The sequence below is a fragment of the Eubalaena glacialis genome, chromosome 1, assembly GCF_028564815.1.
Source record: "Eubalaena glacialis isolate mEubGla1 chromosome 1, mEubGla1.1.hap2.+ XY, whole genome shotgun sequence".
Lineage (NCBI taxonomy): Eukaryota > Metazoa > Chordata > Mammalia > Artiodactyla > Balaenidae > Eubalaena > Eubalaena glacialis.
The window spans coordinates 186378188-186394843 of NC_083716.1; the positions used below are offsets into that span (position 1 = coordinate 186378188).

Sequence of the window (16656 nt, forward strand, 5' to 3'; positions counted from 1 at the left end):
ATTGTTTTGTCCTTCATATAAGGCCTTTCATTTATTCTGCCACCCATTCCCTCTGTTTTAAAGAGATTAATTAGCTATCTTGTGAAATGTGAATGAATCAAGGAGGAGTTGCATCTACTGAGCACAGCATATGTTTTGCAACATGACCCTTATGTAATAAATCTCTTGCAGAGCACCTCTTCTTTTCCAAATGGGGCCTGTCTTCACTTTTCTCATGTGAGACTTGGCAAGTGGGACATTCTGAGTCTGACAGGCTGCTTCTCTGCTCCTCAGCTGACAACTCTTTTACACAGATGTCAGCTGAAACCTTTACTGGGGCACGTAGGGGATCAGAACTTTTGAGTCAGGGCCAGCCAAGAGAATGCCACATCCCTCAGCTCTCTGCGGACCCTACCCCTTCTCAACAGCACTCCTGCAAGTCAGCCCAGCTCCAATGAGCCAGCACAGAACACAGGAGAGGGAAGAATTGGCTGTCAACGTGAAGCTGGCTTAGGGAGTTCCCTTGTAAGAAGTTCACTAAGGAAGAGAAATCTGCATTTTTGTGATCTTTTCTTTCACAAAATTTGGGAGCTTGGAAAGAGATGTGAAGGAATTTAGGGCCTTTTATCATGGCGTAGTAGCTTTAGAGTCAGACCCCAGTTCAAATTTTGTTTCTGCTATTTACTAGCGATGTGACTTCGGAGAATTGCTTATTATCTGAACCTCAGTTTTCTCATCAGAAATAATACCTGTCTTGTTTAGATTTGGAAAGGGAAGAACAACATAACACATATAAAATGCTTAGCACAGTGTCTGCCATGGAGGATGCCTTCAATAAATGTTAGTTCTCTGTTTCTCTCATCCTGGAAAGGGCCAGGTGTTTCGAGGTCCAATTTCAAAAATGTCTCCAATGTCCTTGGCATATTCCATTTTCACTGGCTTTGTTCTTGTTTTGGCTTTATGCCAGGGATTCTTAACTTAGGATCCATGGACCCCCCCCTCTCCAAAAATTATATGCAAATATTTGCAACCATGCTCCTTTTTGGGAGAATGGAATCAGATTTAATCAATTCTCAAAGGATTCTGTGATTCAAAGAGATTTAAAATCTCTGCATATGTCCCTGAAAAGTTGCAGGCAAACTGAATGTCTTTTGTAAATCAAATTTAATTTTTAATGTACTAGAAGAGCCAGTGAATAAAGGAACTCTACTATGAAGCACAAGTACTTGCTTCATAAACTGTACATTTAATCCAGAGTTCTTCAGTTTTTACAAAAGATTCACATTTTCAATATCAGGTTTGCTTGAAATAGAATATATAGTGATATTATATGCATAGTAGATAACTTCTGTTAACAATTTACAATGTAGCCTGGGGGTCAACTTCCGGTTTAATGTAAACTGAAAAAGAAGGAACTCCAAAAAGTCCCTGATCTTAACTGGATGGAAATTTAGTTATCCTCTGCTCCAAAGACCTCATTTTATGGATGAAGAAATTGAGGTTCTGAGAGGTTACATGACTTGCCCAAGGTCATCTCAACAGTTACAGACAGGAAGAAATAACAGCTGTAAAAATGACAGTGATTATGATGATGATGACAGCACTGTGATCTATTGAGCATTTACTTGATCTAAGCCTTTAAAGACTTTAACCTCATGTACTTTCACTACAATCCTAGGGGAAGATTTTATTACCTCTACTCAGCAGATGAAGCATTCTGTCCAGGGCTCCACAGCCAGTAAATGGAAAACTCAGGATTCAAACCAACTCACAACTCAGAACCCTGTTTCAACTTGAAAGACTATGCTCTTAGGCACTAAACTGCTTCCCAGAATACAACAGAACAGAGAGTCACATGGTCTTGTATCTACAGCCTTTAAGGTATGTTTATATATTTGAATGGGGCTTTAAAAATACAATATTAGACAGTCCTTGCCCATGCTACACCCTCACAGATAGACACTAGGAGTATGTGCACTAGAATAAATCCAGGTCATCTCCTGCTTGCAATGTCAGCCTCAGACACAACCCTCTCTGGCCATGCTTCTCCCTAGTCTGCAGGGCAAGGAGATCAGCCCACATGGAGTCTATGCTCTTCCACTGCCCCTTCTAGGCCACATTCTGGGCACCTGGGATTCCATATGTCCACACTCTAATGGCCCTGGAGCCACTTCCTGACATAGACAACACCTCTGTGGGCCCCAGGAGTGGCCTCTGGATGGCTGTTTTCAGGAAACGTAGATGGAGCTTGGCCATGGGGACTGTGGTGTCAACACTCCAGAGCCACTTTGTGCATCCTTCTTCTGGCACAGAACTTTGACATATCTGGGAATTCTAAAATAATACCTGGTCTTCTCAGGTTTTCATGAATATATATTTGTAAAGGTAGGAGGATAAAATATATTTCATTTAGCAGTTTAGTGGCTTGATTTTTAACTTTATAACAGTTAGATATATGTGGGCCTCAATTTGTATTATTGTCTGAGGCCTCACAAATGGTAGGACAGGGCAAGCTTGCCTGCTTTTCTCCTCTTCAGTGCTGCTCTCTCTCAGCTTTCCTGGTCCTTCTATCCCCTTGGTATGACTCCATACCTGCTTTCCTTCCTATTTTCCCTGATCTATCTTTGCCGGTGATCTGGGATGAAATCCACCTATCTGTATTTAGTAATGGCTGACTATAAGCCACACAGTGTGCTAGGTGCTATGGATATATCCGTGAACAAGAAACCCTCAGCCCCTGCCCCCAGGGAGCTAACTGCCATGTGAAGGGTCCACTTGAATACACAGGCATTTAAAATACAGAGTGATAAGTGTGACCATAGGAGTAATACTGAGAATGCTGAGGGAACGTAAGTTTTTCATAGGTGTCCAGCAAGGCTTCCTGAAAAAAGGAAGGTCTAAACTGAAAAGCTGAAGAATAAGATTTACCTCGGCAAAAGGGAATGAGGAAGGAGAAGAGGAAGAGCTGGTTCCACGTTTGTTTTAAATAAAGAGAACTGCACATAAGACCAGGCCTGGAGCCAGGGCAAGCATGGTACCTTGAACTGAAAGTATTTCAGTATTGACTAAAATATGTCTCCGGGGTGAGAAATGTTTCTGGAAAGGTAAACTGAGACCAGACCGATGCAGGTCTCATGGATCATGTTAATGCGTTCAGACCTGACCTAAAGGTGGTGGAGACTCAAAGGCAGATTCTAAAAAGGGCATGGCATGATGAGACTCACGTGTAAGGAACATCAGTGGCTGGAGAATGGATTATGTGTATGTTCAAGAGATGCTGCTGGGGAAGGGGAGGAGGGGCAGAGGTGGATGGAGCTAAGACGTCCAAGTAGGTGGCTTTATAGTAATCCAGGGGAGAGACAATTCTGGCATGAACTGAGGGTTAGGCTGTAGTAAGAAAGGACAGATGAAAGAGGTAGAATCAATAGGACATGGTAACTGATTTGATATGGGGCTGACACCCAGTGGACTAAAGCAATGGGTAGATGGAGGGATCAATCACAGGGAAGGAACACAGAGGGATGGGTGAACCCAAAGGGAAATTTTCTTTCTGAGCTTTGACTTCAGCACCCCTCAGAGTCAGGGCTCTTGTTTTTTACCTTTCAATACCACACACTGAGACTGTGTGCCCAGGGTCTAAGTGCTAGGCTGTGATGGCCTCCGCCTCCCACTCTGCCCCGCTTCTTCTCCACCACCAGGAGGAAGGGTGGACAAACGACAGCCATGAAAAAGGGAATTCTTGAATGAGGCTCTCATTTATAATTCATCTAAGATAATCATTTGTTTAAAGTACATGGCCATCATAAAAGTTACCAGGACAATTCAGTAAATGACAATGTGTCTGAATTTCCAGAATTATATTTGATTTGGGGTTGTCTTAAATATTACAGCAACGATTTAGATTTAGTCAATATTTCAACGTTTTGCTCTCAAGCAGTGATGTTAACTTAGTAAGTGTTTATCCTTCAAAGACAAAGAAAGTTAGAGAATGGCTAATTCATATACTTCCCTAATATATCTTCTCAGACTTTACACATGCAATTTATAGCATATCTATATCAGAGATTAATCCTTATCAATATATCTAAGTTATAGTCTTTTCTCAATCTCCAAGATTTTTACATGCGTTATCAATACGAAAAGGAAAATTTTAAGTAATAGCACTCAGTTTCAGAAAAAAAAATACAATTTTTATTTTTTATTTTGTAAGGCTAAACACCAACTGATATGCCAACAATCCTTTGTGAAGGTAGTGGCTACCAGGAAAAAATAAGAACAAAAACAAACAAACAAAAGCCCCTAACGGATGGGTTCAGTTCTTGAAAACAAACTTTCTAAAAGTAAATTATATCAGTTTGCTCAATATTGATGAATATTAGTCTTCATTATTCATTAGCCATATCATATGCAGTATAGTTAGGTCTTCTTTAAAAATGTAAAATTTAGGTTAAAAGCCAAATTTAAGAAAGTTAGTTATGAACTTTTTAACAATTGTGTTGTGTGAATTTTTGAAGTTAAAAAAATAGAAATCAATACTATGTAAGGAAAAAAAGAAAAACAAATGAGAAAGCTTTCAAGGGCTCCATCAATATTTTAAACAAGCTTGGAGGAAAATCTCAAGTTGTTTTGTCAGCAATGCCAAGGTTACTCAGATCTATGTGGCTTTGGATTAAAATTTTAATTTATGTTTCGGTTTCTTCGAACATAAAAGAAATAGAAACAAAACAAACTCGCCAAAATGCCATAGAAAATAAGGTTTATAATGAAGTTTGACATTCACTTGATAAAAAGTATAGCATTATTATTAGATCCATCTTACTTACCTTTTACACAGACCTGTATCCTTATGAACCAAAAGGAATGATTTTTAAAATCACTTCTTTACTGTAATGATCTTAAAGATTGATAACAAAGTCTTTCCCCAGGATAAATGGGCAAATACAAATGAACAAAATGAGGGTACTTTAATAGCAGTACTACCCCTGCCTAGATTAAGGGATTTGAATCCTACACATAAACCTCAATTTACAGTGGGGAGAACATAGCTACACCACAATCTATTCAGGGAAAAACAGAACCGCACCTTTTTGTGGATAAAATACAGACCCAAACTGATACAAATTGGACACACAGCACTGTCCTTGTTCAGAACACGGTACCATAAAAGGAACTTTTCTGTTTATCCTTCTCAAAATTGTTAGGAGTTCTCTTAGTGCAAACAACAAAGCACAAAGTCCATGGAAGCAGAATCTAAACTATTTCTGTTTGGCTTTGAGCAAGGTATTTATCTGTTTCATCCTGCACAAGGAGCAGAGTGGACTGAAAAATATCCCCAAGTAAACAACGGTAAAATCTGCTGGGTAACCATGAAAATACAAACCACCGAAACACTTGCATTATAGTCACATTAATTATCGCTACTTATAGGAAAAGACCATTAAAAGCCACAAAACCTATAAACAAACCAGATGGGAGCGATGCTAAAAGGAACTAATCTAAAGCCATGCTTGCACACAGAGGAAATTACATCTTCACATGGCATAAATCATTAACATTTATATGCACAGATACAATGAACTATCGTCTTCTCTTATGGTTCCCAAGAGTTGGGTAAGGATGGAGGACTGAGTGGGAGGCAGGTTGATAGGAGAGAAAGGGGTTTTGCCCAAGGAGGTCTTTGCTTCACTTGCTCTCTCCTTCCTTCCTTCTTAAACTTCTCTACAGCCCTGTCTTCTGAGATACGTCTCTCCTGCCCTCCTCTGGCCTCTCTGATCAAGTTGCTCTGTCTCTGGGGCCTGCTCTTCCTCTTCTGGTTCTGTGGATGTGGATGTTTGGGCTCCACCATTGGTTTTTTGCTGGTGGCCCTCTACACCCCCTCCCTGGGTCATCTCTGCCACTCAGGGCACTGTCTCTGCCAACAGCTGCTACTCAGAGCCCGGCCTCCGCCCCAAGTCTCAGTTCTGTATATCCAGATACCCGCTGGCCATTGCCAACTGGATGCTCCATAACCACCTCTAGAACAAAACTTATTGGGGCTGAGAGATATTACTCTGAAATGGGAGAGGATGAAGTTACTCATCCTAAAGGAATATCCTGAGATAATAAAAGACCTGTTTAGAAGAGGAAGAGAGCCAGTGCCAAAGAGTAAGAAAAACATTAATATTTCTTATAAACCTTCACTGAACAAGCATTATATACTTTCACAATACTTGTAACCATCTGAATACAAATTAAGCTTAACAGTATTTGAACTTTAAGTTCAAATGAAGGATGGCCCTTTGTTCTGTTGAGTTTGCTTCACTCCTCACCAAATGTTAAAACCAGATTGAGACACAGAAGTAGAAATGCTGGTTATTTGGAATTCTCCTTGGCCTCCAAGCACTGCTCCTTTTCTATGCAAAGTGGAAAAGCTTTCAAAGGCCACTTGTCTGGGAGTGAGGCTCCAATGTGGCAGCTGATTCCGCCCCCACCTTCAATGCATAAAGCTAGACCCAGGGGAAAAATGCCAACCAAAAAAAAAAAAAAAAAAGGAGGAAAGAATTAACATATTTCTCTCCCTACCAGAATATCTGTGTGAAAAATAAGTAGTAATTAGTTATGTCAAAATGCTTGGTGTCATTGAAATAAAAAAGAATTTTTTTAAAGAAATGAAATTGGGTCATTTGTAGAGATGTGGATGAACCTGGAGAGTGTCATACAGAGTGAAGTAAGTCAGAAAGAGAAAAACAAATATCGTATAATAACTCATATATGTGGAATCTAGAAAAATGGTATAGATGATCTTATAATGACAAAGCAGAAATAGAGACACAGATGTAGAGAACAAATGTATGGATACCAAGGGGGAAAGGGGTGTGGTGGGAGGAACTGGGAGACTGGGATTGACACATATACATTATCAACACTATGTATAAAATAGACAACTGATGGGAACATGCTGTATAGCACAGGGAACTCTACCTAATGCACTGTGGTAACCTAAATGGGAGGGAGTCCAAAAGGGAGGGGATATCTGTATGTGTAAGGCTGACTCATTTTGTCGTGCAGTGGAGGCTAACACAACATTGTAAAGCAACCACACTCCAATAAAAAGTAATAAAAATATAATAAAAAATAAAAAAGAATTTTTTTTTAAAGGTGAGGTGTTCATGTTTCTAGATTATATTTTCCACCTAATGCTAATGTAATGCCCCCAGGGTATTTAAAAATTTTGAAGTGCTACATGATTTTCATTGAAAATCTATAAGAATTTCATCGCGGGTTCATTTTTAAAGTAAAAGTTGAAACAATTTGAATTATGATACGTTTGCAGAAAAAACTTGAACTTGATTCTTCCCCTAAAAAACTCCTCTCCTTGTATTCTTCAAGTTAAACGATGGCAACTCTACCATAACACTTGCCTCCTAGCTCTCCTTTTCTTCTCATAGTCACACAACCACCAGCTTCTAGATGTTCAGTCCTCCAATATGAATCCTCCAAAATCATCCCTGACTCTAGTTCATACCCTCACCTCTTCCATCATTACTGGTCACCTTCACTCCACTTTTATTCTTCTTAGATTCATCTCCCAGGCTGCTGCCAGAACAATATATCAAAAATGCAAATTGAAACACATTACTCTTCTGCTTAAAATCCTTTTTACATTTATCTATATAACAAATATTTGCTGAGGGCCAGGACCTGTGTGTCAGATCAATGCACAATTTTGGGACCGTGGCACGAACAATACCAACAGGGTCTCCATGCCCATGGACCTTTGCCTTCATCATGTGATTTACACTATTATGGCTTAAATGGTCCTCCACAATGAGACCTCTATCATCTGAGATTCATTTTTGTACTATCCTTGTCTCATCCCCTGTATACATCATGCTATTTCTCACCTCTGTGATTTCCTCCTACTGACCCTTTGCTCTATTCCTCCCCTTTAATTTGCCTATTTCTACCCATTTTTTAAGACAGGGAATCTCTCTTCGGACAACAAAGGCTGGATGAAGTATCCTTCCACTGTGTTCCTGTAACACCTACATTCCACATCACCATACCTACCACATTGTGTTGTAAATAGCTCTATCCACGATCATTTTAGGTACACCTAGTTCTACGCAAATGTTTATTTAACAACTGCCAAACTCAAACATAATGATTTATGTATTTTATAATGATTTCAGAGAAAATTGGTGGCAAAGAAATGTTAATATTACAATTATAATTTGGAGAAGAGGGCAGGAGGCAGAGGACGTTTGGATCCTGGCTATAATCCCATATCCACGATGGGCTTAAAAAACTCAGGCATTTCAACAAATATAGATTAAATCCAACTGATTGGATCCAGTAATCTATGCTGGACTAGTTTCAGTAATCTCTGCTACCCTAGTATGTTTGCCTTCCTGATCAAGGTATTAATAATTAAGTGTGTGGTAATAAAGACTGGTCCTTTTGCTAGAGAAAAAGGAATTAAGGAAAATCTCTTAATACATTACTTCAAGCATTCTTCACACAGGACATAAGAAAGAAAGCTGGATATGAAAATATATTGAGGCAGTAGAAACTAATCATTACCTCTAAATGGGCAAATATGACACAGAGAAAAAGGCCTATACCACTGGGCTACTAGAGTAAAAACAAAGACTTTCTCTGAGGACTTCAGAACACTCCATGAGGCAATTAGCAGGCTATCCAGGCCCAGTTGGATTGAAGGGATCTTGTTTTTTAAGGCCAAGATCAGTGGGGAGTAAGCCAAAGCTATCTCAGATGAAATATGAGAATAATTTTTTCCATTTTCAGCTGCTTCTAGTTCTAATTCGAGCAGATAATCTAAAGTTGATTATATATAAGACACATAGGTTCACAGTGAAACATAGTTTCTCTAACAACATGCCAAAAGGTAGATGTGACTGTAGCTCCTTTCCATCTGTAAGACCTATGACTGTAACTTGAATTTCACAGAGCTGGTATCTACTTTAAATAGAAACTCTGTCCATGCTATGTCAGTATATTTCTAGTAGGAAATGTGGCAACTAGACCTGTACTCTTTTATAATTACTAATCTTGGGGGGGGAAATCAGGTTAATTTAAGTGTTTATTAAAACCTTATAAGTTGTATAACTTCATATAACAACTATAATTGATTTTTAACATAAGTTTGGAGAATTAGGTTTCAGTATTTTTCATAAATTACTAAAATGAATAGTAGTTCTGTCCACAGTAAGGGAAAAAATAAATAAAATAATTGCTTTGTGGTTTGAACTAAGTCTGTCTTTGTTCAAAAAGTCCCCCAAAACTGGTGGCCATGAATAAATGTCAGTGGGCTTGAATTTCTGTAAGTTTTCTTGGGATGATATATTTAATTCTCATAATGTTTTTAAACTGACATATGTCCATTTTTTCACATTAAGAAACTAATAAGTTTAAAATATGTTTGCTGCTTCGGCAATTATTCATTATTTAATTACATGTTGTTATGTGGCTAGACACCCTAGACATTAATTACTTAATTAGTGACAACACTCTGAATATGGTATATATGTGTGTGCATGTGTGCACATCCATACACACACTGGTATATTCTTCATATCATGTTTTTATTTATGTATGTTGCACATTTAAGGACCATAAACTTCCATTCACAAGCTCAAATCCATTTATAAATTCATTCAAATATTTCTTAAGCATCTACTATGAACCAGGCCCAGTGTTCATCCTGAGTAAGACATGGTCTCTGCTCTCAAGAAGCTAGTAGGGAAAACATAATGAGCATATATTACAAGGGCAATGAGTGTGTTATATACAAGGTAATGTGTAACTGTCCTTTTTGAATACATACCACAGATTAAACTGTATCTTAAAACAATTATACACAAAAACAAACTGATATCATAGGTTTATTTATCTTGCCTTCTCAAATCAAAACCATCAGAGAGTGTGTGGCTGTCTGACCATGTGTGTACAGTCACTCTGAGACCACCTACGAGGCATAGAAAGAAAATAAATTTATTCTATCATCCACCTTACTCATCCATGTATTCATAGTTCCTGACCAGATACTGAGAACCATTTAGGATCAGCTCAAGTCATCAGTATCATTAATTCCCAGTCAAGATGATTCAGAATTGACTAACCTATGCAACTAATGGGAGGCAGTTCATTTCAAAGTCATTTATTCTGTTCCTGAAGCCTGAAAGTCACACTGGCCCTTCACTCTTTGTTCAGCTGATCACAGATCAGAGGTAATGACATTTACATTGCTAATAGACTTTGCTCCAACTGTGTTAACTCCTGGTTTGGTGTAGTTTCTTCTACCTGAGGAAAGCTTATTTGACCTCTCGCACGAAACTTTAACTAATTATCTGAATAAGAACATTCCCTTACTTGTACATCCACAAACATGCACACATATTAAATATAGAAATGTATGAAATTCTCTAATTACCTATTCCATGTGAGAATCAGGACTGATGTGCAAAACAAATTAAAGTATGTGTTATTAATTTACCCTGACATACACATTAAATTACTTGAAAAATCTGGGCACATTAGGAGAGTACCTTTCAGTCATTGACCTAAGTCTATGTGACAATGACCTCTTATCTTGGGCTTGTAGAATCAGACTGATAGAAAAAATATATATTTCAATGGATTAAATCCTGGATAACATGGAGAACAGTCACAAATAATTTGACTTTTCTGTATAGCAAATTTCAAGCAGCTAAATCTTTTCTTCTTTAATGTTTCTTTGATCACAATTATTAGCATATGTTAACTGTTACTGGTGTGAAATGAAAAATGAGAATTCCAAACTCAGTTTCCTTTATTAATGAGCACTAAATGACCTCAAACCAAAGCAAGATAACTAAAAATATCCCACTGGCTTGTTTAAAGTATAACTGGTAGAGTTTAAAATACCTGCTAATTGTTAACTGTTTTAATCTATTGCTTGACCAGTCAAGAATAAGCATACACAGACAGATGTTGAGGTGACAATTCAGATGTTCACATCTCAATATAATCCGTGCTATGAATTTAAACACCTATAAACTTGTAAAGTGTTTTGAGATCAGTCAATAGCCTACATAGTTTGCATAATATTTTATCCTAAAGTCTAGTAAAATGTATAAATTTGATTTCAGAGTTAAATTCAATGCAGTAGGATTTAATATGTTCTTAAAAATAATAACCAACAATTTTGAACAATTTTCTATGCAGCAGGTGCTATGCTAAGTGATTTCTATGCATTATATAATTTAATTTTCATTAGAACCCTATGAGGTGGACTCTATTATTTCCATGTCACAGAGAAGATTGAGGAATTTTAGTGAGTTAAGTAACTTGCTAACTTACTGTTAATAAGTGACAAAACTTGGATTGAAACCAAACCTTAGTGACTCTACAGCCAAATTCAAGCTCATATTTGGTCTACTGTGGACCAGAAATGAGAAGGCCTGGAATAAAGTCTCAGTGTCAATCAATTATTAGCTCTGAGACCTTAGGTGAATCACTGAACTTCTCCAAACTTCAATTTTCTAATATATAAAATAGAGCCAAGAAAACATTCCAACAATTCTCACGGAGTTACCATGAAGATTCAAGAACTAATGTAAGCAAGAAAACTGTTCTTTGTAGAGTGCTTTATAAATATCATTTTATTGCATTGCAATATCTTAATGTTTGATAACTCCAAAAGCATTTTGTGAGGCCAAAAAACATTAAACCAGATATCTCATTAGAGAGAGAGACTTTAGGAAGCTTCTAGAACAATCTTTTCTTCTACTCTAGGAAATTTTAGGTAGATTACCCAGGATGGCACAGGGCAAGTATTAGAAAAAACATTCACCCTCTGTGGGTGCCATGATAAATAAAAGGGAGAGTAGTGTTATGAACTGATATTCATATTCTCCCAAAATTCATACGTTTAAGCCTTAATCCCCGATGTCACTGTAGTTGGAGATAGGGCCTGTGAGGAGGTGATAGTTAAATGAGGTCATAAGGGTGGGGCCATAATCCAGTAGGGCTGATGCCCTTATAAGAAGGTGTAAACACCAGAGCACTATCTCTTTGTAAGGACACAGAGAGAAGGCAACTACTCACAAGCCAGGAAGAGAGTTCTCACCAGAAACTTCATCTGTGGGAACCTTGATCTTGGACTTCCTAGTCTCCAGAACTGTGAGAGATAAAGGTCTGTTGTTTAACTGGCCGGGTCTATGGCATTTTGTTATGGCAGCCCAAGCTGACTACTATGATCAGTATCATGTTCATCCTTCATACTGCCAACGTCACCTAAAGAGCAGGGCCAACTGAGTCCTGTCCAGCTACCAGCAGGATAGCAGTGTGGTCTGATAGATCACATGAGGTGCTGACAACCTACAGTTGGGGTCCATGAATGTAAGAATGTCCTAGGCAAGCTTAGCATGAATGGGGCTCTGTATAAACAAAACTGAACAAAACTGTCCAAGTTCAGCAGGTTAAAGTAAATATCCTCAGGAAAGCAATCAAACCAAACCAATAGAAAAAAGGAAAAAAGGTCCCAAAGATGCAGTCCCACATCTGTAAGTATAAATTATTGCAGAAAGTTTAAAACTGAATCCATGCAAAGAATAGATGGTAGAAAAATTCTGATTAACAAAATTACAACTGAGCAAACAAAAGAATTTCTACATTAAAAATAAGTAACAGAATTCACTTTGTATCTTCCTTTTTCCACCAGAGTACAGTTCCTAAATTAATCTACCGGAGTTTCCTGAGCTAGAAGGAAAGCTAGCTGAAGCCATTACATATAAAAACAAGTACACTTTGAAATATTAATTCTGCAGCGTATTTTCCTTAGGATGAATATAAATCTTATTTCTTGGGAGTTGTGTCTTAATTTATAAGAAGATAAGCAAGTTTTCAAATGCAAACATAGCTTCCCAGGAAGGTCTATGCTAAGTTCTGACTGATGCAAAAGTCATAGTTGATAAAATGTTGTCACCTACCTTCTCCTTTTACACTAATCCTCTTTGAGATGATTTGAAGAGAATATCATTTGGGGAGCATTTGCCTCAGAGTGTAAGGCACTATTCCGGGTGCTTATGGCAGGCTCTGCTAGTTTTCGTGCCAGTCTCCACAAAACCAGAGGTATTAGTTTGGCCAAATTGCTTCCCAGCTAAAGAAAACATTTCCAAGCTTCCACTGCAGCTATCTGGGGTCACATGACTAGGTTCTGGCCAATAAGATATAAGTGGAAGTAATAACTTCTGGGTCATGCCCTTAGAAGGAAAGATGTGTTTCCTTTAGATTTTCTCTTTCCTGCGACCTGGAATGTGGAAGTGAGGGTGAGTTGAACGTGTTGGGGGGAAAAAAAAGAAATGCAGACCAGAGGTGGCTAAGCAACAAGATGGAGTAGCTTGAGCTTCCAAAAAGCTGTTATACTATTCCTGGGTTGTTAGATGAGATAGAAACAAGCGTCTAGCTTGTGAGAGCCACTGTATCCTTGAGCATTTGTTACAGTAATCTATCCTGTATTTTCATTAGTAGAGGACTGTACATATACCTTGTGAGGCATCACTATTTCAGTTTTACTAGAGATTGAGGCTTAGAGAGATTTAAAAACTTCCTTATAATCACATAGGTAGTAAGCGGTGAGGCTAGGGTTTTAATCAAGTGCCTTTCCCATTAGACCCTTTTTTATACTAATAGAGAGAAAATTACTAATTTATAGAAAATTACTACTGTGCCACTTTCTAATACCTGATCTATTAATCTCACAGGATTATAAAATTGCTTCAGTTTCCTTGAATTAGAATCAGTGCCACAAACCCCTATATTTCTAATAAAGTACCTGACAGTCAGTTACCAACTCCTCCAGGACCTATCCCTCTTTATACAAAATGTTCCATTAGGAAAATTATGGAGAAAAAGTATGCTGATTCTCCTGGACTGTGCAATGGAGGGCTAATCAGAATGCCCTAATAATTTACAAAATAATACATTGGAAAATCACAATGACTCAGAAACAGATCAGAGGGATTTTTGGTGTGCGCTTTCTTCCGTAGTGCTATCCTTAGGTTAACACATAAATTTGTTCTCAGAAGGCAACATATGTGCATTCATTCAACACTTAACAAATATTTATTGAGTGCCTACTCTATGTCAGGTAGCTCTTTAGGTATTGGGGAGACAGCAAAAGAACAAACGAGACAAAGTCCCTGCATGCTTGGAAAATATACTCAAATGCATATACTGTAGATAATGTCCTACACAAGTAAATGTAACAGGCTTTCAATGTGTGTCAGTAATTTGTATTTTTAAAATAAACTCTCTGTTTTAGAATACATTTGACTTTACAGAAAAATTACAAAGATAATACAGAGAGTTCTCACATACTTCTCACCCAGTTTCCTCTAATGTGAACATCTTATATTATCATGGTACATTTGTCAAAATTGAGAAATCAATATTGGTACATTTCTATTAACAAAAGTCCAGACTTTATTCATATTGTACTAATGTCCTTTCCCTGTCCAGGATACAATCCCAGAATACCACATTATACTTACTCATCAAACTTCCTTAGTCTCCTCTAGGCCCTGACAGTTTCTCAGTTGTTCTTTTCTTATCTTGACCTTGAAAAGTTTGAGGGGTACTGGTATTTTGTAAATATCCCTCAATTTGGGTTTATTTAAATGTTTTTCTCATGGTTGGACTGAAGTTACGAGTTTTTTGAAAGAATACCACAGAGGTAAAGTGCCCTTTCCATCACTTCATACCAAGGAATAGATGATAGTGGTGACTTATTACTGGTGATGTTAACCCTGATCTCCAAGGATGCCTAGGTCTGTTTATTAGGGAATGGTATTTAGAAATCCAGATCTGGATATTGGGTGTGCTCAATGCTACTGGGATGTCATTGTTTCCAACCTCTTCTTAGTAAGTAATGTGATTTAAAAAAAATAATTTTTGAATGTCAGAACTGATGAGTTCCATTTCCATAGGTCTGCATCAAAAAATAGTAAACTTATCTGGGAATACATACACATACGTATACACACACACACACACACACACACACAAATACACACATTTGGAGGTGGTAAAGTAATGTTAGGTATAAAATGATAAAATGAATTCTTTAAATGTTACATTTCTGTCCTTTAAATTCTAAGATGCTAGGTCTTAAGGAATGTACACATGAACACACTGTAGCAGAAATGTGTTTTGGAAGGCTCCTTAAAAGAAAGAGGGCATGACCTTCTTCAACCTGCCCTCCAGTCTGCTGCCTGGCGAACAGAAGTGGTGATTGGAGCTCTAGTAGGCGTTTTGAGTACTAGGGCCATATTTAGGACTGGCAAAGTGTTGAGCTAGAAAGAGCCTGGTCTCCTCAGTGAAGTTCTGGGGGCATAATACAAATCCTGGATTGCAGACCTCCAGACTTCTATCGTGTGGGAGAATAATAAACTATCTCCATAAACAATTATTATCAGAACTCTGTTTCTGAGTCGAGTGCAATTCCTAACTAATATAGGTAGTTTGGAGAAGAGGCAGAAGTATTTTCTATAACAAGTACTTTATTTTAGTCCATGAGATCATCAAAACAACACTATGCTTATAGGTGAGAAAATTAAAGATTAGTGACACTAATATAATTCTTAGGTTTACACAGCTCTATATTGAAACTAAGCCAGAGTTTAAACCAAACCCTATTTTCCCAGCACAACATGCTAAAATGTCTTGCTTATAGTAGGTACCTAGAACTATGTCAGTTACTAGCAATGGGTACATATACATTATTATATCTCACTGAACACGTAATACAGGACAACATTTAAATAAGTAAAATCATGTATATTTAAATATGCAATGAAATGGAAACATGAATCCATAGTTTGAGCCCTCCTACTCCTCTCCATGATCAGACTTCAAACAGTAGAAGTGGCATCAAGGCCACTTTAGAAGTATAACCTCAGAACCGATTATGTATGTAGTTTTTCAGTCCACATATGTAGGTTTTCTCTCTGGGCTCGAATGGGATACCATTCAAACCATCCATCAATCTGTCCACCCACTTATGCACTCATATTAACTGAGCATCTACTATATGCCAAGCAACCAATATACCTATTAGTTCCTGTATATACAATGTCGAGTAAGACACAGTTCCTATTCTCCAAAAGCTTATAGTTTAGTGACAGAAATAGAAAAATAAATAGTACACAATTACAACAGAATAGGGTTTCTCAGCCTCAGCACTAATGACATTTTGTACCGAATGATTCTTTGCTGTGGGAGCTGCACATTGCAGGATATTTAGCAGCATCCTGGCTTCTACTCACGGGCTGCTGGTAGCACCCCAACACTTTGTTACCACCAAGTATCTCTAGACATTGTCAAATGCCCCCTAGGGACAAAAATTACCCTGCTACTTCCTACTCCCTCCCACCCTAAATGACAACTGCTATAATAGAGTATAAGCCACCATAAAACTACAAAAGATAGATATTTAACAATGGAGCCCCGGGGTCAGAAAAGTTTTCTGGAGGAAGTAACTTTTTCACAGAGGCTTGAACGTGCACTAAAATTCAGCCAGATAAAGTAAAGGATTGTATGTGTGTATCTGTTTTTATGTGTATCAAGAAGGTCTTCTAAGCATGTGCAAAGACTCAGAGTTTATAAAGAGTACAATATATATCTGGGAGAATAAAA

The 16656-nt window shown here is 37.8% G+C and overlaps 1 protein-coding gene across 2 annotated transcripts in view; it reads right to left on the reverse strand.

Annotated features, from left to right (window-relative positions):
• Nucleotides 1-16656, reverse strand: part of ZNF385B (zinc finger protein 385B) — a 322915-nt gene that overhangs the window by 117400 nt on the left and 188859 nt on the right. Inside the window, exon 1 of one of the 2 annotated variants that reach the window (XM_061202715.1) lies at nucleotides 12951-13108. The exons of the other annotated variant lie outside the window; for it this stretch is intronic. The gene's annotated coding sequence lies outside the window, so the exon portion shown is untranslated. Of the gene's footprint in view, nucleotides 1-12950; nucleotides 13109-16656 lie in introns of those variants that run through there. 2 annotated transcript variants of the gene reach the window in all.